Source organism: Oncorhynchus kisutch, linkage group LG14, assembly GCF_002021735.2.
Source record: "Oncorhynchus kisutch isolate 150728-3 linkage group LG14, Okis_V2, whole genome shotgun sequence".
NCBI lineage: Eukaryota > Metazoa > Chordata > Actinopteri > Salmoniformes > Salmonidae > Oncorhynchus > Oncorhynchus kisutch.
Genome location: NC_034187.2, coordinates 3,816,849 through 3,844,200, shown reverse-complemented (window position 1 = coordinate 3,844,200; position 27,352 = coordinate 3,816,849). Strand labels below are relative to the sequence as shown.

The 27,352-nt window shown below is 50.7% G+C and overlaps 1 protein-coding gene across 1 annotated transcript in view; it reads right to left on the bottom strand.

Annotated features, from left to right (window-relative positions):
- The window catches only part of numb (NUMB endocytic adaptor protein), a 60,566-nt gene extending 37,575 nt beyond the window's left edge, over window positions 1-22,991 (bottom strand). The window contains exon 1 of the mRNA XM_031787656.1: window positions 22,667-22,991. The gene's annotated coding sequence lies outside the window, so the exon portion shown is untranslated. The remainder of the gene's footprint in view (window positions 1-22,666) is intronic.
- Between the last annotated feature and the right edge of the window lie 4,361 nt (window positions 22,992-27,352).

The following is a 27,352-nucleotide window of genomic DNA, read 5'->3' as shown; positions in this document are numbered from 1 at the left end:
AGGTTATGTCGATATAGGACTCGTTTTACTGTGGATATAGATACTTTTGTACCTGTTTCCTCCAGCATCTTCACAAGGTCCTTTGCTGTTGTTCTGGGATTGATTTGCACTTTTCGCACCAAAGTACGTTCATCTCTAGGAGACAGAACGCGTCTCCTTCCTGAGCGGTATGACGGCTGCGTGGTCCCATGGTGTTTATACTTGCGAACTATTGTTTATACAGATGAACGTGGCGTTTGGAAATTGCTCCCAAGGATGAACCAGACTTGTGGAGGTCTACAATTTTTTGTTCTGAGGTCTTGGCTGATATCTTTTGATTTTCACATTATGAAGATTACTGTAGTTCCCCAGAACTGTTGAGCCAGCCACGTGTTTGTAAATAGCTCAACGGTAGAAAGCTGAGCTGGTGAGCATAGAGTTCTGTATCTATTGGAGAGTTCTGTTTCTATTGGAGAGCCCATAGAGTTGTGCACCTATTGGAGAGCCCATAGAGTTCTGTATCTATTGGAGAGCCCATAGAGTTCTGTATCTGTTGGAGAGTTCTGTATCTGTTGGAGAGCCCATAGAATTCTGTATCTATTGGAGAGCCCATAGAGTTCTGTATCTATTGGAGAGCCCATAGAGTTCTGTATCTATTGGAGAGCCCATAGAGTTCTGTATCTATTGGAGAGTTCTGTATCTGTTGGAGAGCCCATAGAGTTCTGTATCTATTGGAGAGCCCATAGAGTTCTGTATCTATTGGAGAGTTCTGTATCTGTTGGAGAGCCCATAGAGTTCTGTATCTATTGGAGAGCCCATAGAGTTCTGTATCTATTGGAGAGTTCTGTATCTGTTGGAGAGCCCATAGAGTTCTGTATCTATTGGAGAGTTCTGTATCTGTTGGAGAGCCCATAGAGTTCTGTATCTATTGGAGAGCCCATAGAGTTCTATATCTATTGGAGAGCCCATAGAGTTCTATATCTATTGGAGAGCCCATAGAATTCTGTATCTATTGGAGAGCCCATAGAGTTCTGTATCTATTGGAGAGTTCTGTATCTGTTGGAGAGCCCATAGAGTTCTGTATCTGTTGGAGAGCCCATAGAGTTCTGTATCTGTTGGAGAGCCCATAGAGTTCTGTATCTGTTGGAGAGCCCATAGAGTTCTGTATCTGTTGGAGAGCCCATAGAGTTCTGTATCTATTGGAGAGTTCTGTATCTATTGGAGAGCCCATAGAGTTCTGTATCTGTTGGAGAGCCCATAGAGTTCTGTATCTGTTGGAGAGCCCATAGAGTTCTGTATCCATAGGAGAGTCTCTGTTGTGCAGCACATGAGGTGATGAAGTTATTATTGGATGTAATTCACTACTAAATGTTTGCCATCAGATATCTGATGTCTTTCTGTCAGTAGTCAGATCTCTGGATGAGTTCTGTTCCCCTGCCATGTTTTCCCTGTGCTTCCTGTTCCCCTGCCATGTTTTCCCTGTGCTTCCTGTTCCCCTGCCATGTTTTCCCTGTGCTTCCTGTTCCCCTGCCATGTTTTCCCTGTGCTTCCTGTTCCCCTGCCATGTTTTCCCTGTGCTTCCTGTTCCCCTGCCATGTTTTCCCTGTGCTTCCTGTTCCCCTGCCATGTTTTCCCTGTGCTTCCTGTTCCCCTGCCATGTTTTCCCTGTGCTTCCTGTTCCCCTGCCATGTATTCCCTGTGCTTCCTGTTCCCCTGCCATGTTTTCCCTGTGCTTCCTGTTCCCCTGCCATGTTTTCCCTGTGCTTCCTGTTCCCCTGCCATGTTTTCCCTGTGCTTCCTGTTCCCCTGCCATGTTTTCCCTGTGCTTCCTGTTAGCGTTTTTTATTTAACCTTATTTACAATGAATGCTTCCTATTAGTGTTTTTTTCTACCGTTCTTCTCCGCTTTTCTAAAGTACTAATTTTGCTATTAGTTAAAAACCTGTCTGAAATCGCAGCAAACGTGATCACTTACAGACCCTCTTAACAGGGTTTCTGGAAGCATGTCAGGTTCTGCACTAGAGGGCAATGGCTATGTTTCAATCAGCCTGGGTTTAAGTCGTGGCTTGGCTTGTGTTTAGGAAACTTTACGTTGTTGTTGTTGTTGTTGTTGTTGTGTTGTTGTTGTTGTTGTTGTTGTTGTTGTTGTTGTTGTTGTTGTTGTTGTTGTTGTTGTTGTTGTTGTTGTTGTTGTTGTTGTTGTTGTTGTTGTTGTTGTTGTTGTTGTTGTGTTGTTGTTGTTGTTGTTGTGTTGTTGTTGTTGTTGTTGTTGTTGTTGTTGTTGTTGTTGTTGTTGTTGTTGTTGTTGTTGTTGTTGTTGTTGTTGTTGTTGTTGTTGTTGTTGTTGTTGTTGTTGTTGTTGTTGTTGTTGTTGTTGTTGTTGTTGTTGTTGTTGTATGTGAATAAATGAATGTATGTACAGAGCTTTTTGGAAAGTTCAAACTTTAGCCACATTTTGTTATGTTACATTTACATGTTTTGCTTAAACCCCTCAATCTACACAACACCCCCTAATGACTTTGCAAAAATGTGTTTTTAGACATTTTTGCAAATTTGAAAAACATAATGGTCTGACATGCACTGCCAACGGTGGGATCTTATATAGACAGGTGTGTGACTTTGCAAATCATGTCCAATCAATTTTAAATTTACCACAGGTTGACTCCAATCAAGTTGTAGAAACATCTCAAGGATGATCAGTGGAAACAGGGTGCACCTGTGCTCAATTTCGGCAGGTAGCCTAGTGGTTAGAGCATTGGGATCGCCCTGCCCTCTCTCCCGCTCGGTCCCTCGCTTCCCTCTCCCCTATCCGCCCGCTCCCCCCTCCCTCTCCCTCGCTCCTTTCCGCCTGCTCCCCCCTCCCTCTCCCTCGCTCCTTTCCGCCTGCTCCCCCCTCCCTCCCCCGTGCTCCCTCTCCACACTTGTTTATTTAGGTCATATCATGTCTCAGCTCACTGCAGAGCTTCGGCAGGCGCCTGTCACTGCAGAAAAAGCCATGAAGAGGGGAGGAAAAGTACACACGTCTTCTCTGCCACAACAAACCCATGACCTCTGAACCCTGGACATCTTGTAATGTTACCACCTGTCTCATCCACTAGGCCACGTTATTGACTGGTAACAGCTTGCATACTTTCTCTCACTCACTCGCTCCTCCTCCCGCTGACTCTCTCTGCAGCTTAGTACAGCACAGTGGTGTGCGGCGCAGCACCGCCTGGTACAGTGGTGTGCGGCGCAGCACCGCCTGGTACAGTGGTGTGCGGCGCAGCACCGCCTGGTACAGTGGTGTGCGGCGCAGCACCGCCTGGTACAGTGGTGTGCGGCGCAGCACCGCCTGGTACAGTGGTGTACGGCGCAGCACCGCCTGGTACAGTGGTGTACAGGGCAGCACCGCCTGGTACAGTGGTGTACAGCACAGCCTGGTACAGTACACAAATCAAGCCCTGCAGGAGCTGTCACAGTCCCAGAGTTTACAATCATGAGGACTCTCCTCTTAATAAGCCCAGTACTGAGGGGCCTTTAAGACTGGGGCTCCCACCAGGACAGAGAAGGGGGGTGGAGAGAGCGAGACAGACAGAGAGCGAGACAGAGGGCACGAGACACACAGAGAGAGAGACCGAGGGCACGAGACACACAGAGAGCGAGACAGAGTACTGGATCATGCGCTCACACCATACCATCCTTACTGACTGACAAACAGACATGAACTTTCACTACTTCACTGATCAGAGGGAACGAAAGAGAAGAGGACTGAAAAAGAGGAGCAGAGAGTAGCTATAGCACTGCTGCAGATGTCCTGTACCCAGCCCAGTACTATTTCAATAATCTCCCAGGAATGTAAAACTTATTAAACCCTACAGAAGGATCCTAGGGTAGAGTAGAGCGGGAAAGAGAGAGGAGGGAGAGGAAGAGAGAGAACATTTTAACAACTCTGCAGAACTCCCTGGCTAGCTGCTAGCACCGTCTACAGTATTCTGTCCGTGTGTCTGACTCAGGACACTGCAGTCTTGCACTGCGACACAAAACACGGTATCAGCATCAAACCCACAAATCACGCCTACATAGTAACCCACGGCCCAGTGACGTCACACACAGAGAGAGAGAGAACACTAAGTCAAGGTGGAACATGCTAGCTCTGTAGTAGCTCTGGAGAGGAGACACACATGAAAGAATGAGAAATGTCGTTACCGCGGTAATCCAATTTTTCCTGGCATGCTCAGCGCTGGGCTGGTTACGCAAAGGAAGAGAGGTGTTACATAAACATGGGCTAGCTTAACTACACACAGCAGGGTAGAGTGGGAACTACAATTACCAGGGGACACGGGGCAGAGTGACACAGCAGGGTAGAGTGGGAACTACAATTACCAGGGGACACGGGGCAGAGTGACACAGCAGGGTAGAGTGGGAACTACAATTACCAGGGGACACGGGGCAGAGTGACACAGCAGGGTAGAGTGGGAACTACAATTACCAGGGGACACGGGGCAGAATGACACAGCAGGGTAGAGTGGGAACTACAATTACCAGGGGACACGGGGCAGAATGACACAAGGGTCAAGGTGGGAACTACAATTACCAGGGGACACGGGGCAGAGTGAGACAAGGGTCAAGGTGGGAACTACAATTACCAGGGGACACGGGGCAGAATGACACAGCAGGGTAGAGTGGGAACTACAATTACCAGGGGACACAGGGCAGAATGACACAAGGGTCAAGGTGGGAACTACAATTACCAGGGGACACGGGGCAGAGTGAGACAAGGGTCAAGGTGGGAACTACAATTACCAGGGGACACGGGGCAGAATGACACAAGGGTCAAGGTGGGAACTACAATTACCAGGGGACACGGGGCAGAGTGACACAAGGGTCAAGGTGGGAACTACAATTACCAGGGGACACGGGGCAGAGTGAGACAAGGGTCAAGGTGGGAACTACAATTACCAGGGGACACGGGGCAGAGTGAGACAAGGGTCAAGGTGGGAACTACAATTACCTGGGGACACGGGGCAGAGTGAGACAAGGGTCAAAGTGGGAACTACAATTACTAGGTGGATGCTGCAGTGTACCCAAGAGCCTCTAGGTGGATTCTGCAGTGTACCCAAGAGCCTCTAGGTGGATGCTGCAGTGTACCCAAGAGCCTCTAGGTGGATGCTGCAGTGTACCCAAGAGCCTCTAGGTGGATGCTGCAGTGTACCCAAGAGCCTCTAGGTGGATGCTGCAGTGTACCCAAGAGCCTCTAGGTGGATGCTGCAGTGTACCCAAGAGCCTCTAGGTGGATGCTGCAGTGTACCCAAGAGCCTCTCGGTGGATGCTGCAGTGCACCCAAGTGGCGTCGGGAGCAACTGCTTGCACGCGTGTTACCCCTCCACTATGTCTCCCTGTCATGGCTTTTGCGCTCATCAGTACAGATACCAACACATCTTGACCACCAAAGTCCATTTGATGTCACAAAGCTGTCCAGTACATAAAAAATATCCTCTCCTGTTGCGTCAAGAAGTTAAAGTAAATCATTTTCACTGTAATGTCCAAAACATCTTTCAAGCCGTCAGTCATTCCCTTGGCAGCAAGAGCCTCTAGGTGGATGCTGCAGTGCACCTCCTGGTTTCCAGTGGTTTGCGGAAGAGGATGTCTTCCTTAATTGACCCCCCATAAACGTAACGGACATATACCAGGAACTGGGCCAGGCAGGTGGCATACCCCAGTTTGGGAAAGGCTGTTCTAGGGGAAACAAGTAATGACAGTAAGTAGTGTGAGTGAGTGTGTGTGTGAGTGTGTGTTTAGCAGCAGGAGTGATAAGAGAACAGAGTACAACAGGAACTTCCTGCTGGGACAACAGTCATGCTACCTCCAGCCTGCCTGTGACCTGGCTCTCACTCTCACACACACACACACACACACACACTTGGCCTGCCTGTTAGGATGGTGGGCCAGAGAGAGAAATTGCTAAATCAGAATTTCTAAATCATGCTGAGCCCAGAATTCCTGTCTCCTCAGCACCTCTTTAAAAATAGCTGATAAAAGGAAATTTCCTGCACAAAGAGAGCCCCGATGACAGAGTCAGCTGTTCTCCTACATAAACTACAGAAGCCCCGATGACAGAGTCAGCTGTTCTCCTATATCAACTACAGAAGCCCCGGTGACAGAGTCAGCTGTTCTCCTACATCAACTACAGAAGCCCCGGTGGCAGAGTCAGCTGTTCTCCTACATCAACTACAGAAGCCCCGATGACAGAGTCAGCTGTTCTCCTACATCAACTACAGAAGCCCCGGTGGCAGAGTCAGCTGTTCTCCTACATCAACTACAGAAGCCCCGGTGGCAGAGTCAGCTGTTCTCCTACATCAACTACAGAAGCCCCGATGACAGAGTCAGCTGTTCTCCTACATCAACTACAGAAGCCCCGGTGGCAGAGTCAGCTGTTCTCCTACATCAACTACAGAAGCCCCGGTGGCAGAGTCAGCTGTTCTCCTACATCAACTACAGAAGCCCCGGTGGCAGAGTCAGCTGTTCTCCTACATCAACTACAGAAGCCCCGGTGGCAGAGTCAGCTGTTCTCCTACATCAACTACAGAAGCCCCGGTGGCAGAGTCAGCTGTTCTCCTACATCAACTACAGAAGCCCCGGTGGCAGAGTCAGCTGTTCTCCTACATCAACTACAGAAGCCCCGGTGGCAGAGTCAGCTGTTCTCCTACATCAACTACAGAAGCCCCGGTGGCAGAGTCAGCTGTTCTCCTATATCAACTACAGAAGTCAAAGTTGTGTCACACCAAGCAACCTCAACCCCCAGGCCATCAGTGAAGAGGAGTGTGCCAGGAAAATATTACTGCTTAAATAAACCACAGTGTGAGAGACGCTGGTCTGAGGTCCTGGGCCGTGAGAGACGCTGGTCTGAGGTCCTGGGCCGTGAGAGACGCTGGTCTGAGGTCCTGGGCCGTGAGAGACGCTGGTCTGAGGTCCTGGGCCGTGAGAGACGCTGGTCTGAGGTCCTGGGCCGTGAGAGACGCTGGTCTGAGGTCCTGGGCCGTGAGTGACGCTGGTCTGAGGTCCTGGGCCGTGAGTGACGCTGGTCTGAGGTCCTGGGCCGTGAGTGATGAGAGAGAGGGGAATCCACTGGGCAGAGACTCTGGAGAGGTTCTGTCTCATTTTCGAATTGACAACCATTCATTTTTTTTATACACACAACCATTCAAATGAAGTCCAATGGGTTTCCTCCCACTTTTCCTGAAATATTGGCATAACGTCACAAACCCTGTTGCTGAAATCATTCCACGGCAGTAGCATATGTTCTTCAGAGAGAACACCATCATGAGAGACATATGGTAGTCTAAACTACTGAAAACAGGCCTTTTACCAGATTACATCATGACAGGGGAGACATAATGTAGCCTAAACTACTGAAAACAGGCCTTTTACCAGATTAAATCATGACAGGAGAGACATAATGTAAACTACTGAAAACAGGCCTTTTACCAGATTACATCATGACAGGAGAGACATAATGTAGCCTGAACTACTGAAAACAGGCCTTTTACCAGATTACATCATGACAGGAGAGACATAATGTAGCCTGAACTACTGAAAACAGGCCTTTTACCAGATTAAATCATGACAGGAGAGACATAATGTAGCCTGAACTACTGAAAACAGGCCTTTTACCAGATTACATCATGACAGGAGAGACATAATGTAGCCTGAACTACTGAAAACAGGCCTTTTACCAGATTAAATCATGACAGGAGAGACATAATGTAAACTACTGAAAACAGGCCTTTTACCAGATTACATCATGACAGGAGAGACATAATGTAGCCTGAACTACTGAAAACAGGCCTTTTACCAGATTAAATCATGACAGGAGAGACATAAGGTAAACTACTGAAAACAGGCCTTTTACCAGATTAAATCATGACAGGAGAGACATAATGTAAACTACTGAAAACAGGCCTTTTACCAGATTAAATCATGACAGGAGAGTTTGATTCTTAGCGTGCTCCTTGCTATCCGTTTGATTTATAAGGAATTTGAAATGATTTATACTTTTACTTTTGATACTAATATATTTAAAACCAAATACTTTTACACTTCTCTTTCAAGTAGTATTTTACTGGGTGACTTTTACTCAAGTAGTATTTTACCGGGTGACTTTTACTTTCACTTGAGTCATTTCACTTGAGGTATCTTTACTTTTACTCAAGTATGACCATTGGGTACTTTCTCCACCACTACAATTGAGTGCAGGAAATGCAAAGCGCCCCCGGGGTCAGTCACCACTCATAAAGCACATGTATAACTATTATTCGCGTCAACATTAACAGGACAGAGAAACCAGACACCGGCTGCGTCAACAAGACAGAGAAACCAGACACCGGCTGCGTCAACAAGACAGAGAAACCAGACACCGGATGCGTCAACAGGACAGAGAAACCAGACACCGGCTGCGTCAACAAGACAGAGAAACCAGACACCGGCTGCGTCAACATTAACAGGACAGAGAAACCAGACACCGGCTGCGTCAACAGGACAGAGAAACCAGACACCGGCTGCGTCAACAAGACAGAGAAACCAGACACCGGCTGCGTCAACAAGACAGAGAAACCAGACACCGGCTGCGTCAACAGGACAGAGAAACCAGACACCGGCTGCGTCAACAGGACAGAGAAACCAGACACCAGCTGCGTCAACAGGACAGAGAAACCAGACACCGGCTGCGTCAACAAGACAGAGAAACCAGACACCGGCTGCGTCAACAAGACAGAGAAACCAGACACCGGCTGCGTCAACAAGACAGAGAAACCAGACACCGGCTGCGTCAACAAGACAGAGAAACCAGACACCGGCTGCGTCAACAAGACAGAGAAACCAGACAGCGGCTGCGTCAACAGGACAGAGAAACCAGACACCGGCTGCGTTAACAAGAGAGAGAAACCAGACACCGGCTGCGTCAACAAGACAGAGAAACCAGACACCGGCTGCGTCAACAAGACAGAGAAACCAGACACCGGCTGCGTCAACAAGACAGAGAAACCAGACACCGGCTGCGTCAACAGGACAGAGAAACCAGCCACACGCTGCGTCACGCTGGGGGGGGGGGGGGGGGTGGCCTCTTCGACTGTGTTGGTGGTTTGGATCACAATACAGTGCCTTCAGAAAGGCACTGTACCCTTGACTTATTTTACATTTTGTTGTGTTACAACCTGAAATTATTATTTCGAATTGGTTTTTTTTCTCCCCAATTTAGTGGTATCCAATTGTTTAGTTGGTCGGGAGAGACGAAGGTTGAAAGTCATGCGTCCTCTGATACACAACCCAACCGCACTGCTTCTTAACACAGCGCGCATCCAACCCGGAAGCCAGCCGCACCATCCACACCCTATCATGTTGAGCTCCAGGTTGAGGATGGAGGTGTCCCTCCCACCATGTCATCATGTTGAGCTCCAGGTTGAGGATGGAGGTGTCCCTCCCACCATGTCATCATGTTGAGCTCCAGGTTGAGGATGGAGGTGTCCCTCCCACCATGTTATCATGTTGAGCTCCAGGTTGAGGATGGAGGTGTCCCTCCCACCATGTCATCATGTTGAGCTCCAGGTTGAGGATGGGGGTTTTATTGTCTGCTTCATTACGGGAGTCGCATGTTCGGTTAAGATGAATGACCATAACCTAAAATCTAAATTCTGTTATTCTGAGCACTCTGGGTGGACGCCCTAATCAGGTTATTCTGGGTGGACGCCCTAATCAGGTTATTCTGGGTGGACGCCCTAATCAGGTTATTCTGGGTGGACGCCCAAATCAGGTTACTCACCCAATGCCTTATGGGTCCGGTAAATTAAAACGCTGCCGGTCAAAAATGTCCGGTGCCGCATTTTCCTAATGGAAACCCTGGTGTGTGTGCGCGCGCGCTGGAGAGAACACCAAGATCTCTCCATATATCTGGGCATCATTCTGAACACTGGGTCAAAATGCTCTCGTCACCAAGTCACCCAGCAACCGCTGCCGTTACCAGGGAACAAGAGCCACGGCAACGTGCAGGCTCGTGGTGGTGACTGCAGCAGAACCCAGGCACCACCAGGACCAGACAACACACAGGTGGTTCTGTTTAGCCTATGACAGGTACACACACCGGATATCAGCTATGACAGGTACACACACACCAGCTATGACAGTTGCACACGCACACACACACACACCAGGTATCAGCTATGACAGGTACACACACACCAGCTATGACAGGTACACACACACACCAGCTATGACAGGTGCACGCACGCACACACACACACACCAGCTATGACAGGTACACACACACCAGCTATGACGGGTGCACACACACACCAGGTATCAGCTATGATAGGTACACACACACCAGCTATGACAGGTACACACACACACACACACACCAGCTATGACAGGTACACACACACCAGCTATGACGGGTGCACACACACACACACACACACCAGGTTTCAGCTATGATAGGTACACACACACCAGCTATGACAGGTGCACGCACACAGGTATCAGCTATGACAGGTACACACACACCAGCTATGACAGGTGCACACGCACACACCAGGTACCAGCTATGACAGGTACACACACACACACACACACACACACACACATCAGGTACCAGCTATGACAGGTACACACACACACACACACACACACACACCAGCTATGACAGGTACACACACACACCAGCTAAGACAGGTGCACGCACGGACACTAGGTATCAGCTATGACAGGTACACACACACACACACACACACCAGCTATGACAGGTACACACACACACACACCAGCTATGACAGGTACACACACACCAGCTATGACGGGTGCACACACACCAGGTATCAGCTATGATAGGTACACACACACACACACACACACACCAGCTATGACAGGTGCACGCACACAGGTATCAGCTATGACAGGTACACACACACACCAGCTATGACAGGTGCACGCGCACACACACACACACACACACACCAGGTATCAGCTATGACAGGTACACACACACCAGGTATCAGCTATGACAGGTACACACACACACACACACACACACACACACACACACACACACACCAGGTATTAGCTATGACAGGTACACACACACACACCAGGTATCAGCTATGACAGGTACACACACACACACACCAGGTATCAGCTATGACAGGTACACACACACACACCAGCTATGACAGGTGCACGCACGCACACCAGGTATCAGCTATGACAGGTACACACACACACACACACACACACACACACACACACACACACACACACACATCAGCTATGACAGGTACACACACACCAGGTACCAGCTATGACAGGTACACACACACACACACACACACACACCAGCTATGACAGGTACACACACACACACACCAGCTATGACAGGTACACACACATCAGGTATCAGCTATGACAGGTACACACACATCAGGTATCAGCTATGACAGGTACACACACATCAGGTATCAGCTATGACAGGTACACACACATCAGGTATCAGCTATGACAGGTATCACATCAGGTACCAGCTATGACAGGTATCACATCAGGTACCAGCTATGACAGGTACACACACACACACACACACACACACACACCAGCTATGACAGGTACACACACACACACACACACACACACACACACACCAGCTATGACAGGTACACACACACACCAGCTATGACAGGTACACACACATCAGGTATCAGCTATGACAGGTTTCACGTCAGGTATCAGGGACGACCTTTGTCCCTCTGTGACCTACACAGGGTAAAGTACAAGCCTGCAATTCATTCCTCCAACTACAATGTTACCGAATCACACACAAGTAATTCCTCCCTATCAGTCCTTGAGCTTGGAGAGAATTGATAAGGCAGAGGGCCCTGCTCCCTCCAGACAGTACAGCCCAGCGGAGGGGCCCCGCTCCCTCCAGACAGTACAGCCCAGCGGAGGGGCCCCGCTCCCTCCAGACAGTACAGCCCAGTGGAGGGGCCCCGCTCCCTCCAGACAGTACAGCCCAGCGGAGGGGCCCCGCTCCCTCCAGACAGTACAGCCCAGCGGAGGGGGCCCCGCTCCCTCCAGACAGTACAGCCCAGCGGAGGGGCCCCGCTCCCTCCAGACAGTACAGCCCAGCGGAGGGGCCCCGCTCCCTCCAGACAGTACAGCCCAGCGGAGGGGCCCCGCTCCCTCCAGACAGTACAGCCCAGCGGAGGGGCCCCGCTCCCTCCAGACAGTACAGCCCAGCGGAGGGGCCCCGCTCCCTCCAGACAGTACAGCCCAGCGGAGGGGCCCCGCTCCCTCCAGACAGTACAGCCCAGCGGAGGGGGCCCTTCTCCCTCCAGACAGTACAGCCCAGCGGAGGGGCCCCGCTCCCTCCAGACAGTACAGCCCAGCGGAGGGGCCCCGCTCCCTCCAGACAGTACAGCCCAGCGGAGGGGGCCCTGCTCCCTCCAGACAGTACAGCCCAGCGGAGGGGCCCTGCTCCCTCCAGACAGTACAGCCCAGCGGAGGGGCCCCGCTCCCTCCAGACAGTACAGCCCAGCGGAGGGGGCCCTGCTCCCTCCAGACAGTACAGCCCAGCGGAGGGGGCCCTGCTCCCTCCAGACAGTACAGCCCAGCGGAGGGGGCCCTGCTCCCTCCAGACAGTACAGCCCAGTGGAGGGGCCCTTCTCCCTCCAGACAGTACAGCCCAGTGGAGGGGCCCTTCTCCCTCCAGACAGTACAGCCCAGTGGAGGGGCCCTTCTCCCTCCAGACAGTACAGCCCAGTGGAGGGGCCCTTCTCCCTCCAGACAGTACAGCCCAGTGGAGGGGCCCTTCTCCCTCCAGACAGTACAGCCCAGTGGAGAGGCCCTTCTCCCTCCAGACAGGAAAGCCCAGTGGAGGGGGCCCTTCTCCCTCCAGACAGTACAGCCCAGTGGAGGGGGCCCTTCTCCCTCCAGACAGTACAGCCCAGTGGAGAGGCCCTTCTCCCTCCAGACAGGAAAGCCCAGTGGAGGGGCCCTTCTCCCTCCAGACAGTACAGCCCAGCGGAGGGGCCCCGCTCCCTCCAGACAGTACAGCCCAGTGGAGGGGCCCCGCTCCCTCCAGACAGTACAGCCCAGTGGAGGGGGCCCTGCTCCCTCCAGACAGTACAGCCCAGCGGAGGGGGCCCTGCTCCCTCCAGACAGTACAGCCCAGTGGAGGGGCCCTTCTCCCTCCAGACAGTACAGCCCAGTGGAGGGGCCCTTCTCCCTCCAGACAGTACAGCCCAGTGGAGGGGCCCTTCTCCCTCCAGACAGTACAGCCCAGTGGAGAGGCCCTTCTCCCTCCAGACAGGAAAGCCCAGTGGAGGGGCCCTTCTCCCTCCAGACAGTACAGCCCAGTGGAGGGGGCCCTTCTCCCTCCAGACAGTACAGCCCAGTGGAGAGGCCCTTCTCCCTCCAGACAGGAAAGCCCAGTGGAGGGGCCCTTCTCCCTCCAGACAGTACAGCCCAGCGGAGGGGCCCCGCTCCCTCCAGACAGTACAACCCAGTGGAGGGGCCCCGCTCCCTCCAGACAGTACAGCCCAGCGGAGGGGCCCCGCTCCCTCCAGACAGTACAGCCCAGTGGAGGGGCCCTTCTCCCTCCAGACAGTACAGCCCAGTGGAGGGGCCCCGCTCCCTCCAGACAGTACAGCCCAGTGGAGGGGCCCTTCTCCCTCCAGACAGTACAGCCCAGTGGAGGGGCCCTTCTCCCTCCAGACAGTACAGCCCAGTGGAGGGGCCCTTCTCCCTCCAGACAGTACAGCCCAGTGGAGAGGCCCTTCTCCCTCCAGACAGGAAAGCCCAGTGGAGGGGGCCCTTCTCCCTCCAGACAGTACAGCCCAGCGGAGGGGCCCCGCTCCCTCCAGACAGTACAGCCCAGCGGAGGGGGCCCTGCTCCCTCCAGACAGTACAGCCCAGCGGAGGGGCCCCGCTCCCTCCAGACAGTACAGCCCAGCGGAGGGGCCCCGCTCCCTCCAGACAGTACAGCCCAGTGGAGGGGCCCTTCTCCCTCCAGACAGTACAGCCCAGTGGAGGGGCCCTTCTCCCTCCAGACAGGAAAGCCCAGTGGAGGGGGCCCTTCTCCCTCCAGACAGTACAGCCCAGTGGAGAGGCCCTTCTCCCTCCAGACAGTACAGCCCAGTGGAGAGGCCCTTCTCCCTCCAGACAGGAAAGCCCAGTGGAGGGGGCCCTTCTCCCTCCAGACAGTACAGCCCAGTGGAGGGGCCCCAGACAGTACAGCCCAGTGGAGGGGGCCCTTCTCCCTCCAGACAGTACAGCCCAGTGGAGAGGCCCTTCTCCCTCCAGACAGGAAAGCCCAGTGGAGGGGCCCTTCTCCCTCCAGACAGTACAGCCCAGCGGAGGGGCCCCGCTCCCTCCAGACAGTACAGCCCAGCGGAGGGGCCCCGCTCCCTCCAGACAGTACAGCCCAGTGGAGGGGCCCCGCTCCCTCCAGACAGTACAGCCCAGCGGAGGGGCCCCGCTCCCTCCAGACAGTACAGCCCAGCGGAGGGGCCCCGCTCCCTCCAGACAGTACAGCCCAGCGGAGGGGCCCCGCTCCCTCCAGACAGTACAGTACAGCCCAGCGGAGGGGCCCCGCTCCCTCCAGACAGTACAGTACAGCCCAGCGGAGGGGCCCCGCTCCCTCCAGACAGTACAGTACAGCCCAGCGGAGGGGGCCCGCTCCCTCCAGACAGTACAGCCCAGAGGAGGGGCCCCAGACAGTACAGCCCAGTGGAGGGGCCCCGCTCCCTCCAGACAGTACAGCCCAGTGGAGGGGGCCCTTCTCCCTCCAGACAGGACAGCCCAGTGGAGGGGGCCCTTCTCCCTCCAGACAGTACAGCCCAGTGGAGGGGCCCTTCTCCCTCCAGACAGTACAGCCCAGCGGAGGGGGCCCGCTCCCTCCAGACAGTACAGCCCAGAGGAGGGGCCCCGCTCCCTCCAGACAGTACAGCCCAGCGGAGGGGCCCCGCTCCCTCCAGACAGTACAGCCCAGCGGAGGGGCCCCGCTCCCTCCAGACAGTACAGCCCAGCGGAGGGGCCCCGCTCCCTCCAGACAGTACAGCCCAGCGGAGGGGCCCCGCTCCCTCCAGACAGTACAGTACAGCCCAGCGGAGGGGCCCCGCTCCCTCCAGACAGTACAGTACAGCCCAGCGGAGGGGGCCCGCTCCCTCCAGACAGTACAGCCCAGAGGAGGGGCCCCAGACAGTACAGCCCAGCGGAGGGGCCCCGCTCCCTCCAGACAGTACAGTACAGCCCAGCGGAGGGGGCCCGCTCCCTCCAGACAGTACAGCCCAGAGGAGGGGCCCCAGACAGTACAGCCCAGTGGAGGGGCCCCGCTCCCTCCAGACAGTACAGCCCAGTGGAGGGGGCCCTTCTCCCTCCAGACAGGACAGCCCAGTGGAGGGGGCCCTTCTCCCTCCAGACAGTACAGCCCAGTGGAGGGGCCCTTCTCCCTCCAGACAGTACAGCCCAGTGGAGGGGCCCTTCTCCCTCCAGACAGTACAGCCCAGTGGAGGGGCCCTTCTCCCTCCAGACAGTACAGCCCAGTGGAGGGGGCCCTTCTCCCTCCAGACAGTACAGCCCAGTGGAGGGGCCCCAGACAGTACAGCCCAGTGGAGGGGGCCCTTCTCCCTCCAGACAGTACAGCCCAGTGGAGGGGCCCCGCTCCCTCCAGACAGTACAGCCCAGCGGAGGGGCCCCGCTCCCTCCAGACAGGACAGCCCAGTGGAGGGGGCCCCGCTCCCTCCAGACAGTACAGCCCAGTGGAGGGGGCCCTTCTCCCTCCAGACAGGACAGCCCAGTGGAGGGGGCCCTTCTCCCTCCAGACAGTACAGCCCAGTGGAGGGGCCCTTCTCCCTCCAGACAGGACAGCCCAGTGGAGGGGCCCTTCTCCCTCCAGACAGGACAGCCCAGTGGAGGGGGCCCTTCTCCCTCCAGACAGTACAGCCCAGTGGAGGGGCCCTTCTCCCTCCAGACAGGACAGCCCAGTGGAGGGGCCCTTCTCCCTCCAGACAGTACAGCACAGTGGAGGGGGCCCTTCTCCCTCCAGACAGGACAGCCCAGTGGAGGGGGCCCCTTCTCCCTCCAGACAGGACAGCCCAGTGGAGAGAGCTGAATTATAGTCCATATTTCTATATAGGACAGACAGCCCTTTCCAAATGATGTGATTCAGAGGTCTATTGAGCCAGTTGGAGACAGAGTGATGACACACTGATTATATTTGATTTGAGAAGTCTAAAATTGTGTGAATGATGATTCTCATCATAAAAACAGACAAGTATAAGTGTGTCACCATGGTAACACATGAGCGCAGCAACCTGAGCAAAGCGGGAACTGAAGAACGTCAAAACTAGTTCTTTGATTTCAGAAAACCCATTATGGAGGTAGTTGTGCTGAAAACTGGGTCAGCACTAGGGTTTTCCATTAGCCAGCTTTTGTCCGTTTTTTGTTGTGGTTGTTGAAAAGCCAATAAATACAATTTGGCTCCTGTCAATCTCCTGTCAATTGTCTGGGTGAAGAAGGAGAAAAAAAAAAGAAAAGAAAAAGCGTCATTGTGAATTTCATGATTTTGTTCAGACAGAGACAGACCAGACACGGCCGGCCCGAGCCGCGTGTCACGATACGTGAGCTGTTGTTAACGGAACGTCAAGGCACTTTGCAATGTTTCTTAAAACTTCTAATTTAGTTCAGGATCCTTATATCTGCCTTCGCTAAGTGTTGATATCAGTTGTCAGGAGTCTCTACTTCAACGTTGTATTTTTCATGTATTCCCGAACCCTTCTCCATCTGGTTGACAAGAAATCAAAGCCATCGCACATTCCTAATTTTAGGATGGAACATTTTACATGGAAAAATTATCATCTTGTCCCACAACAGCAGAACAGCAGGACGAATCTTTTTACCAGGTCACGGACTGAATGATTGGAGTGAACCAATCAGAACACCAGCAGGATGAATCTGTTTACCAGGTCACGGACTGAATGATTGGAGTGAACCAATCAGAACACCAGCAGGATGAATCTGTTTACCAGGTCACGGACTGAATGATTGGAGTGAACCAATCAGAACAGCAGAAGGACGAATCCCACTGCTGTGCTACTCCCTGGTTATCAGACTGGAGTGATTAAATAAACCATCAACTCTGAATGCAGTCATAGTACAGCCGGCTAGTACGCACAGCCGGCCTTGCCACGGCCTGCTAGCCACAGCCGGCCTTGCCACGGCCTGCTAGCCACGGCCTGCTAGCCACAGGTGGCTTTGCCACGGCCTGCTAGCCACAGGTGGCTTTGCCACGGCCTGCTAGCCACAGGTGGCTTTGCCACGGCCTGCAAGCCACAGGTGGCTTTGCCACGGCCTGCAAGCCACAGGTGGCTTTGCCACGGCCTGCAAGCCACAGGTGGCTTTGCCACGGCCTGCTAGCCACAGGTGGCTTTGCCACGGCCTGCTAGCCACAGGTGGCTTTGCCACGGCCTGCTAGCCACAGGTGGCTTTGCCACGGCCTGCTAGCCACAGGTGGCTTTGCCACGGCCTGCTAGCCACAGGTGGCTTTGCCACGGCCTGCTAGCCACAGGTGGCTTTGCCACGGCCTGCTAGCCACAGGTGGCTTTGCCACGGCCTGCTAGCCACAGGTGGCTTTGCCACGGCCTGCTAGCCACAGGTGGCTTTGCCACGGCCTGCTAGCCACAGGTGGCTTGCCACAGCCTGCTAGCCACAGCCTGCTAGCCACAGGTTGCTTGTCTGTCGCCAGGTACTGTATCACTGATCAGTCAGTCACATGGACGGATGGTTGCTAGGTGAGGAGAAGGCCTCCAGAGGCCCAACACAAAAACACACCGACCTAGCATCAGCTAAGGGCTCTATTCAATCCGCATGGCTGAAGCGTATCAGAGTTCGCGCTAGAAATGTAACGGTAACTTACGATTAAGCCGACATGTGCAACGTTTTCCGTGAATGCCGTCTCCGACAAACGCGGGAACATTTACTTTCAAAATGGGATTTAGCAGTTCCAAATAGCACCCTATTCCCTATTCAGTACACTACTATAGACCAGCACCCTATTCCCTATTTAGTACACTACTATAGACCAGCACCCTATTCAGTACACTACTATAGACCAGCACCCTATTCCCTATTTAGTACACTACTATAGATCAGCACCCTATTCAGTACACTACTATAGACCAGCACCCTATTCCCTATTTAGTACACTACTATAGACCAGCACCCTATTCCCTATTTAGTACACTACTATAGACCAGCACCCTATTCAGTGCACTACTTTTGACCAGGGCCTGGTTAAAAGTAGTTCACTACGTAGAGACGCAGTCACAGACTTAGTACCGGGCCGACATCCTTGCTCCTCGGTCATCCTTGCTCCTCGGTCATCCTTGCTCCTCGGTCATCCTTGCTCCTCGGTCATAGCCAAGGGTTTTTGTTGTTGTTGATACAAAGCCTTGTCACAGTCATCCTCCGGAGGAGCTCCAAACATGCACAAAGACGGTGATATCAAGTTTGTCGTTGCTCTGAAAAAGCCCAGCCAAAAAAGGGAGCGCCAGGAGAGAGCAGAGGGCCTTCATTGCTGCGAACGAGAACATCATATTGACCAACAACAACAAACTGGATGATTTCAGCAGCAAAATCAATAGGAGTCATGAGGTTAGAGGATACTAATGACAGACCAATCAATCAATAGGAGTCATGACGTTAGAGGATACTAATGACAACAGACTAATCAATCAATAGGCGTCATGAGGTTAGAGGATACTAATGACAACAGACTAATCAATCAATAGGAGTCATGAGGTTAGAGGATACTAATGACAGACCAATCAATCAATAGGAGTCATGAGGTTAGAGGATACTAATGACAACAGATTAACCAATCAATCAATAGGCGTCATGAGGTTAGAGGATACTAATGACAGACCAATCAATCAATAGGAGTCATGAGGTTAGAGGATACTAATGACAGACCAATCAATCAATAGGCGTCATGAGGTTAGAGGATACTAATGACAACAGACTAACCAATCAATCAATAGGCGTCATGAGGTTAGAGGATACTAATGACAACACACATTTGTTTTGGTCATTTCCTTTCCCTAATAGAAACACACAAACCAATCAACAGCCCATGTTCGTTTTACTAGTGGGCAATCAAACTGCATTCACAGAAAAATCAGCTAGAAGAATAGGAGAAGAAGAATAGGAAACAGCCATGATGGGTTCTAGAAAGACTTCATGGTGAATGTTGACAGTTATTCAGACACCATCCCATAACCTAATCTCTGTGGGAAATGTTTCCAGGGAGTCAGGAGGTAGATAAGTGGCTGTGTGTGTGTGTGTCAGTCTGATCACATTCCTCGCTATTGTATTTGACGTGAATAACACTGAGAATCTCAACGAGGACGGATTTGAAGTGTCAACAGAACAGGGGCTGTTGGGATCGTGAGACAATCTGACGATGACTAAAATGGGATATTATGCATGTCGGCCAAGTGTTGAGTTTCACTCCCTGGCCGCCGAGAAGAGTCTGACTGTGACCCACATCCTGTCCAAAACCAGTGAAGAGGAGTCCAGGGAAACCCTACCACCTCTTCTCTTGACTACATCCTTGTCAGATTTTAGCTAAGCTTAACCCTTTTCCTAACCTTAAATGTCATTCTCCTAACCCACTACGTTGGTTCTCCTAACCCGCTACACCGTACCCAAACCAGGCCACCCGCAATCATGTGCAAATTGATTTCGTCCCACACCAAACGCGATCAAGACACACAGGTTAAAATAACAAAACAAACTCTGAACCAATTATATTAATTTGGGGACAGGTCGAAAAGCATTAAACATTTATGGGAATTTAGCTAGCAGTTGCTAGCTACTTTGTCCTATTTAGCTAGCTTGCAGTTGCTAGCTACTTTGTCCTATTTAGCTAGCTTGCAGTTGCTAGCTAATTTGTCCTATTTAGCTAGCTTGCAGTTGCTAACCGTTTTTTCCAATTTAGCTACCTTGCAGTTGCTAGCTAATTTGTCCTATTAAAAAGATAGCTTGCAGTTTCTAGCTAATTTGTCCTATTAAGCTAGCTTGCTGTTTCTAGCTAATTTGTCCTATTAAGCTAGCTTGCTGTTTCTAGCTAATTTGTCCTATTAAGCTAGCTTGCTGTTTCTAGCTAATTTGTCCTGGGATATAAACGTAGAGTTGTTATTTTACCTGAAATGCACAAGGTCCTCTACTCTGACAATTAATCCACACATAAAAACAGTCAACCAAATCATTTCTAGTCATCTCTCCACCTTCCAGGGCTTTTTCTTCTTTGGATTTACATGGTGATTTTCATAAAGTTGTATAACCACCACTGACCTCCGTTCGTCTTTCAGTCACACACATGGGTATAACCAATGAGGAGACAGCACGTGGGTATCTGCTTCTATAAACCAATGAGAAGATGGGAGAGGCAGGACTTACAGCGTGATCTGCTTCAGAAATAGAACTGACTTCTATTTTAGTCCTTGACAATGCAGATGTGGGTGCAATAATTGAATAACATGCATGTCTAAATTTATTCTGCAGTGCACGCGAGCGGTGTAGTCAGCATGTTAGTTCTCCTATCGGTTAGGAGCCAATAGAAGAGGGGATGGGTTCTTCCCTGGGCAGTTCTTCCCTGGTCTTGCCCAGAGGACTCGAGTTACAGGCAAGACCATATTGTGCACACCCGGCCACCTCTACTTGGCATCGAGGAAAGTGTATGTCAGCTAGCCGGGTGTTGGAAAATCAACTCCAACACTATTAGTGATGGGAAACCGAGGCTTTCTGAAGCCTCTGGGGAATTCACCACATTGTGCTGAAAAACGATTAATTACTCTGAGCTTTTAACACAATGTCCATTAGTGACCTCTGCAGGTCAGCAATGAAAAGCAGCGTTTGAGATTCATATATTTGTTTTTTCCTCAATATTCATCAAATCTCTGTGGGGCAGCGGCGAGTCGCAGGTCTTAAGAACTTACTATCAGTTTTTATTTTATTTAACCGGGTAGGCAAGTTGAGAACAAGTTCTCATTTACAACTGCGACCTGGCCAAGATAAAGCAAAGCAGTGCTACAAACAACAGAGTTACACATGGAATAAACAAACAGACCTTTTCTATTGTATTATTGACTATATACAATGTGTGCAAATGAGGTAGGATAAGGGAGGTAAGGCAATAAATAGGCCATAGTGGCGAGATAATTACAATATAGCAATTAAACACTGGAATGGTAGATGTGCAGAAGATGCTTGTGCAAGTAGAGATACTGGGGGTGCAAATGAGCAAAATAAATTACATAAATAACAGTATGGGGATGAGGTAGTTGGATGGGCTATTTACAGATGAGCTACGTACAGGTGCAGTGATCTGTGAGCAGGTACCATACAGGTTGACTAGTCGCAGGTCTTACTTAATGTCTTATATTGAGGTACCATACAGGTTGACCAGTGGCAGGTCTTACTTAATGTCTTATATTGAGGTACCATACAGGTTGACCAGTGGCAGGTCTTACTTAATGTCTTATATTGAGGTACCATACAGGTTGACCAGTGGCAGGTCTTACTTAATGTCTTATATTGAGGTACCATACAGGTTGACCAGTGGCAGGTCTTACTTAATGTCTTATATTGAGGTACCATACAGGTTCGCACCATCCATTATGCTTATAATCCACTTTTTTTTGTTGCTGTCAAACACTTAATCTATGGCATTTTGAGAACACCAATGACTGGTCCCAGACCCAGACTGGTCCCAGACTACCTGCTGAACTACCCATTCAGGTGACTCTACTTGAAAAAACTCCTACCTACATTGTCAGTAAAGTGTCTAATAAGAGGTCCATATTTGAAAACAACTAAAAAGCAGAACACCAACCATTACCGTGAAGAAAAAAAAAAACCACTTCAACCCTGTTAACTGACAGGTTATCTAACTTACTTTAGGTAGAGTTAATGATCTAATTGAGAACAGAGTTAGCTAGTTATTAACGAACGTTATTCAAGACTCCTTTGGGAACTAACGTTACAATATCTCTACGGTAGTTAAGGTTTGAGGCCATATTATGTTATACATTTCACTTTCTTTTTTTTTTAACTACCTCAAAACATCAAGTGATAGCTAACGTTGTGTAGAAAACATCACTTAACTAGCTAGTTACTCGGGACAGTAGCCAGATAACTAGCTACGTTTTTTTTTCTAACGAGGTCCTTAGAAAAGGCGATAACGTCGGTTAGAACCGAGCCGTACAGCTAGTTAACGCTTACCTGGCTAGCGTTAACTAGCTAGCCAGGTAACGCTTACCGCTAGTTAGCCGACGTTAGCTAGCTAGCTTCTAGAGTCGTTATAACACTTTTCCACAGGACGTTAAATTGGCCTTATTAGCTGGTAAAAGCGACATTAAATATATAGTTCGACCGACTGCTAGTTAATAGTATAACTCACCCGTCTGTGTTAGCGTGTAGCTCATTCGGTTCATTAAATACCACAGCTAGCTAGTTACCTAGTTAGCATTTGCTGGATAGCTAGCTAGCGTTACGAGCAATGAACCCCAGTCAAAACATATATTTTTCATAGTAAGCGCACCCGACGAAAGCGTTAATAAGTAGCTATCATTTCAAAATCCCCTCATTTGTCTCTCTCTCTCTCTCCTTACCTGTGATCAGGGCCCCGATCCAAAAGTCCGTCAATTTCAAATCTCTCGAACTTGGGACGATTTAAATTCCCAGAGAAGTGTTGGAAATGAACTCTATCCTCCTCCTGCTGTTACTCCTGCTCCTGCTGTTACTCCTGCTCCTGCTGTTACTCCTGCTGCTGCTGTTACTCCTGCTGCTCCTGCTACTGCTGCTGCTCCTCCTGTTCCTCCTGCTGTTCACAGTCCAGTTTCACCTGCCAGTCCACTCGCCCATAGCAACGGACGTCCCTCCCTGTCCTAATCCATTGGTCAATGTCTGCAAGTATAAAAGGTGAAATTGAAGGTGTTCGATTGGAGAGAAAAAAATCGAAGTGATAGACAGATGAACGGGGCGGGACTTTACAACCGGTTACTTTTGTGGTGTATGGTGTGCAATTTGGAAAATACACCGTCTATAAAAATGTGATTCCAATAAGATTTTTTTTGATAGAATAGAGCTCATTTGAAAAGACCGACTCATGATGGTCAGGTGGGTCCTTAACCTGCACAGCCCGACTCATGATGGTCTGGTGTGTCCTTAACCTGCATAGACCTATCATGATGGTCAGGTGGGTCCTTAACCTGCACAGACCGACTCATGATGGTCTGGTGTGTCCTTAACCTGCATAGACCTATCATGATGGTCAGGTGGGTCCTTAACCTGCACAGACCGACTCATGATGGTCTGGTGTGTCCTTAACCTGCATAGACCTATCATGATGGTCAGGTGGGTCCTTAACCTGCATAGACCTATCATGTTGGTCAGGTGGGTCCTTAACCTGCATAGACCTATCATGTTGGTCAGGAGGGTCCTTAACCTGCATAGACCTATCATGATGGTCAGGTGGGTCCTTAACCTGCATAGACCTATCATGTTGGTCAGATGGGTCCTTAACCTGCATAGACCGACTCATGATGGTCAGGTGGGTCCTTAAACCTGCATAGACCTATCATGATGGTCAGGTGGGTCCTTAACCTGCATAGACCTATCATGTTGGTCAGATGGGTCCTTAACCTGCATAGACCAACTCATGATGGTCAGGTGGGTCCTTAAACCTGCATAGACCAACTCATGATGGTCAGGTGGGTCCTTAAACCTGTGTAAACATATGTCATAAGGTGAGGTTATCCTTCACGATTCATTAGAATGCACACTTCTTCTGTAGTGGTGACACAGGGATGAATTACAGAACCATAAAGCCATATATTCCTCTCAGTAACTCTGCACCAATCAGAAGGCCAGCAATGAGTCACTACTTTTTGCCTGAGCCCTGTGACCCCCACTTCTTTTGACCAGGGCCCATAGGAATCAGGTTAAAATAGTGCACTACGTAGGGAATAGGGTGCCATTCCTGGTTGAAAGTAGTGCACTACATAGGGAATAGGGTGCCATTCCTGGTTGAAAGTAGTGCACTACGTAGGGAATAGGGTGCCATTCCTGGTTGAAAGTAGTGCACTACGTAGGGAATAGGGTGCCATTCCTGGTTGAAAGTAGTGCACTACGTAGGGAATAGGGTGCCATTCCTGGTTGAAAGTAGTGCACTACGTAGGGAATAGGGTGCCATTCCTGGTTGAAAGTAGTGCACTACGTAGGGAATAGGGTGCCATTCCTGGTTGAAAGTAGTGCACTACGTAGGGAATAGGGTGCCATTCCTGGTTGAAAGTAGTGCACTACGTAGGGAATAGGGTGCCATTCCTGGTTGAAAGTAGTGCACTACGTAGGGAATAGGGTGCCATTCCTGGTTGAAAGTAGTGCACTATGTAGGAAATAGGGTGCCATTCCTATCTCATCACTATCTCATCATGGTGGTCAATGAACACCTGGATAAACAGGTTAAGATCCTGAACAATGTCAACAAAGTCAGACGGAACCTAGACAGGGTTTACTTCCTGTCCGTTCAGCCGTTCATTCATTCCCTAACTGGTTCCGTTGACTGTCCCATTCAGACACAGTCCTATTCAATATAGTTTGACATTTTTTAACAGCGTTTGATTCTGAAAACCACTGCATTTACATGTTTTTTTTACCAAGTTCACCATTCTACTTAGCAGAAAGGGCCAACAACAACTCTTCCCAGTGAGCAAAACTGGTTGAAAATATGTCCTTTCAACCTATTTTGCTCACTGGGTTGAGTCTGGCTACAATGATACTGTTGACTCCATTCAATCTGTAAAGCTGAAGAGTTGCATATTCAGCGTTTACCGAGTCTCTCCGCTAAATAACCTGGAACGTGGCCTTATCATTTCAATCACCGCCGTAAAGCTGAACTTCTGCGATGTGGATTGAATTGAGTAAACTCGGTTCAGAGGAAGAAGGAGAGTACAACTGGACCCTTTGTTGTGGTTCCTTCCCTGATGTATCCATTCTGTTCTGTGGCTCCCCCCCCAGGCCCCTATTCATTCTGATGAGAAGAGACTCCTTTCAAGGGGCAATCTGGGATTGATACATCCATTTGTGATATTTCTAAGTGGATGATATACAGTATATAGTCATTGTTTGTTGAAGAATCAAAACTAATAAACTACCTCATGAGCTTAGTTCCACTGTCACACCCGGTTAGAACACTTAGTCCTTTGTTTGTAAACAAATTAAATGTAAACAAACACTGTATATTCTCAAAAACACAGTTAAAACTAGAATGTTGATAACATGTATGGTCAGTCCTTATGGATGGACAACCCTTGTGGATGGACAACCCTTATGGATGGACAACCCTTGTGGATGGACAGTCCTTATGGATGGATAGCCCTTGTGGATGGACAGTCCTTATGGATGGACAGCCCTTGTGGATGGACAACCCTTATGGATGGACAGTCCTTGTGGATGGACAGTCCTTATGGATGGTGAGTCCTTGTGTATCGTCAGTCCTTGTGTATGGTCAGTCCTTGTGGATGGTCAGTCCTTGTGTATGGTCAGTCCTTATGGTTGGACAGTCCTCGTGGATGGTGAGTCCTTGTGGATGGACAGTCCTTATGGATGGACAGTCCTTGTGTATGGTCAGTCCTTGTGGATGGTGAGTCCTTGTATTCATAGCTCTGTCCATTCATTTGAGAGTGGTCACATTTCTGTGTTTATTATCGTTCGAACAACAGATTGCCCCTTTTAAGGCCAGTGGTTTATCAGCTACATTCCACATATATCTGAGTACTGAGGTTAAAACAGGTTTGGGCTGTAGACAGGCAGAGGTATGCTGGTCTACACAGCAGTTACACTACTAGGAATAACTAGGCTATACTTCTTGACAATGTGATCAAGCCTGTTGGCGCTTTCTCCTTCACACTCTCCCTACCTATCTATCTCCCTCCCTGTCTATCTCCCTGTCTGTCTCCCTACCTGTCTGTCTCCCTGTCTCCCTACCTGTCTAACTACCTGTCTCCCTCCCTGTCTGTCTCCCTACCTGTCTCCCTACCTGTCTATCTCCCTGTCTGTCTCCCTGTTTCCCTCCCTGTCTGTCTCCCTACCTGTCTCCCTCCCTGTCTGTCTCCCTACCTGTCTCCCTTCCTGTCTGTCTCCCTACCTGTCTATCTCCCTGTCTCCCTACCTGTCTATCTCCCTGTCTCCCTCCCTGTCTGTCTCCCTACCTGTCTATCTCCCTGTCTCCCTACCTGTCTATCTCCCTGTCTCCCTCCCTGTCTGTCTCCCTACATGTCTATCTCCCTGTCTCCCTACCCGTCTATCTCCCTGTCTCCCTACCTGTCTCCCTCCCTGTCTGTCTCCCTGTCTGTCTCCCTGTCTGTCTCCCTACCTGTCTATCTCCCTGTCTCCCTGCCTGTCTCCCTCCCTGTCTGTCTCCCTACCTGTCTCTCTACCTGTCTGTCTCCCTACCTGTCTCGCTGTCTGTCTCCCTACCTGTCTCCCCCCATTTCTCCCTACCTGTCTCCCTCCCTGTCTGTCTCCCTATCTGTCTATCTCCCTGTCTCCCTACCTGTCTGTCTCCCTGTCTGTCTCCCTACCTGTCTATCTCCCTGTCTCCCTACCTGTCTTCCTCCCTGTCTGTCTCCCTACCTGTCTGTCTCCCTACCTGTCTATCTCCCTGTCTCCCTGCCTGTCTTCCTCCCTGTCTCCCTGCCTGTCTAACTACCTGTCTCCCTGCCTGTCTCCCTACCTGTCTCCCTACCTGTCTCCCTTCCTGTCTCCCTCCATTTCTCCCTACCTGTCTAACTACCTGTCTCCCTGCCTGTCTCCCTACCTGTCTCCCTACCTGTCTCGCTGTCTGTCTCCCTACCTGTCTCCCTCTATTTCTCCCTACCTGTCTATCTCCCTGTCTCCCTACCTGTCTTCCTCCCTGTCTCCCTGCCCGTCTAACCACCTGTCTCCCTACCTGTCTCCCTCCATTTCTCCCTACCTGTCTCCCTTCCTGTCTAACTACCTGTCTCCCTGCCTGTCTCCCTACCTGTCTCCCTACCTGTCTCGCTGTCTGTCTCCCTACCTGTCTCCCTCTATTTCTCCCTACCTGTCTATCTCCCTGTCTCCCTACCTGTCTCCCTACCTGTCTCCCTGCCTGTCTCCCTACCTGTCTCCCTACCTGTCTCCCTCCATTTCTCCCTACCTGTCTCCCTTCCTGTCTCCCTACCTGTCTCCCTCCATTTCTCCCTACCTGTCTCCCTACCTGTCTCCCTCCATTTCTCCCTTCCTGTCTCCCTACCTGTCTCCCTCCATTTCTCCCT